A 1,939-nucleotide genomic window follows, 5' to 3' on the forward strand; every position below is an offset into this window, starting at 1 on the left:
GAACCAGCAAAGACAGAGAGAAAGAAGTAAAAGCTGCCAGAGACAGCCTTTGATCCACCATGGCGCCTGATCGGTTGTAGATCTAGGAATTACACAATTTCCCGACACTGCATGAAGCTACAGCGAGCACCTAGCACATCTCTGTGATTGGCCCAAATACAGGACGTATTTACGCCATCTATTTTGTCATCTTCCAGGGCTTCCCTCGCCAGTTGACTAGATCTCACCAGAGACAATATTACGTAAACATACACTGTCTCTGATCTCACCGTGGCGGGCCTGCTTGGCAAGTGCGTGTCTGTGTGTGCGCACATGCCTGTGTGTGAGTGTGCGCACACTTTTTTTTTGTTTCTCCCCCCCCCCCCCCCCCCTCTCCCTCTCTCTCTCTCTCTCTCTCTCTCTCTCTCTGTGTGTGTGTGTGTGTGTGTGTGTGTGTGTGTCCCATTTCCTTTTTCCGCCTTTCCCCCATGCCCCAGGCTTTATTTTACCGAGCCTTTGGAGAAATAGAATAGAATAGATTTCAAGTTTATTTTCCCGAGCTTTCGGAGCAATAGAGCTGGCCTTTAAAAAAAACTATACGTCTAGGCCCTATTCATACTTGATCTATCTAGATTCTAAATCTAGACCTAGATCTAGATCTATCTCTAATCTAGATCTAGATTTCTAGATCTTTATATGACATTTATTATTTTCATTTCGATCTACAACGTCAGGAATACGTTTGGACTTGATGGCTGTTCAGTGAACTGTTGATACTCTAGAATCTAGAAAAGACCAACCAATAGCTTGAATAGGCATAGGGCTGAAGACGAGAAAATACAAGTAACAAAGCATAGGCCTAGCAAATCATACCAATATTAGACTTAAAAACCTTTACCAGGCCTAAAGGCGTAGTGTTAGACTCTTCAATCTCTTGAAAGTCTTGGTGCTGCTCCCCTGCTGAATGACTGCTAATAAAGGCCTCCGAATTTTTTTCTAATCTAGAACTTATTTCGTTTCGTAAATCTATGCAGCAGATTTAGAATCAAAATTTTAAAACGTTTTTTAAAACATGAACTTCGCACGCTCAGCCGCTCTCCTCTGTCTACTCTGCCTGCTGCCTGAGAACTGAGAACTCAGAAGCGGCACAGCAGTGCAGAAGGCCCCCAACAGACTCGCGCTAGTCTTTAAAAAAAAAAAGAGATAGATCTAGATCTAAGGAGTAACATATGTTTTATTGGTTTACCGTTTTATTTTCCACGTTTAAGCCTAGCCTATCAGTCAACAGTAAGAGCTACCAATTGTCTATCTCTGTTGTGTTTATTATTTAAGTAGGCTAAGATCTCTGAAAAAAGAACAACTTCCCCATGATAGCCTAGAGAACCCTTTACAGATCTCCTGTCACTGTCACAGCTTTCAGATTCAACAGACGTGCCATGGTGAAGGACAGATGGGTTTCTCTTGGGGGACATTATACATATAATATAATCTCTAGTAACGTCCTTGGTTTCTCTCCATAGGTTAAAAAAAAAGCAAGAAGAAATCACTGTCAAGGAGGCGTAGGTTGTTTTGGAGAGGCATAAAGTAACTTTCTTGTTTCGTTTTCGTCTTGCAAGATAAAAATAATGGGCGTGTTAGTCCTTCTTTTGGAAGCAAGATACCCAGCTTTAGTAAAATTATTACTATTTTCGCGCGTTTTTTGGGTTGATGAGAAAAGGGGCAAGGACGGGGAGGCGAATATGTTTTTTAGTTAGGTTGCGTATGATGTCGGTTACTTAATAATGTTGTTTTGTTTTGTCCAGTGGGTGTTATTACAAATAACAATCATACAAAATAAAAAAATATATTGTTATGTTATAGTGCTACAAGTCTGATTCCTACATTCCCACGATGAGACGCCATAATATAATAAGTTGTCTTTCGAGGTTCTCTGATTTTCTTCTTCAGCATTGGGCTAATA

The 1,939-nt window shown here is 40.9% G+C and overlaps 1 protein-coding gene across 3 annotated transcripts in view; it reads right to left on the bottom strand.

Annotated features, from left to right (window-relative positions):
- The window catches only part of LOC101853596, a 16,324-nt gene that overhangs the window by 12,654 nt on the left and 1,731 nt on the right, over positions 1 to 1,939 (bottom strand). For 2 of the 3 annotated variants that reach the window (XM_005089810.3, XM_005089808.3), the window contains exon 1: positions 878 to 981. The exons of the other annotated variant lie outside the window; for it this stretch is intronic. The gene's annotated coding sequence lies outside the window, so the exon portion shown is untranslated. Of the gene's footprint in view, positions 1 to 877; positions 982 to 1,939 lie in introns of those variants that run through there. 3 annotated transcript variants of the gene reach the window in all.

Source organism: Aplysia californica, unplaced genomic scaffold (assembly GCF_000002075.1).
Source record: "Aplysia californica isolate F4 #8 unplaced genomic scaffold, AplCal3.0 scaffold00009, whole genome shotgun sequence".
NCBI classification, from domain to species: domain Eukaryota; kingdom Metazoa; phylum Mollusca; class Gastropoda; order Aplysiida; family Aplysiidae; genus Aplysia; species Aplysia californica.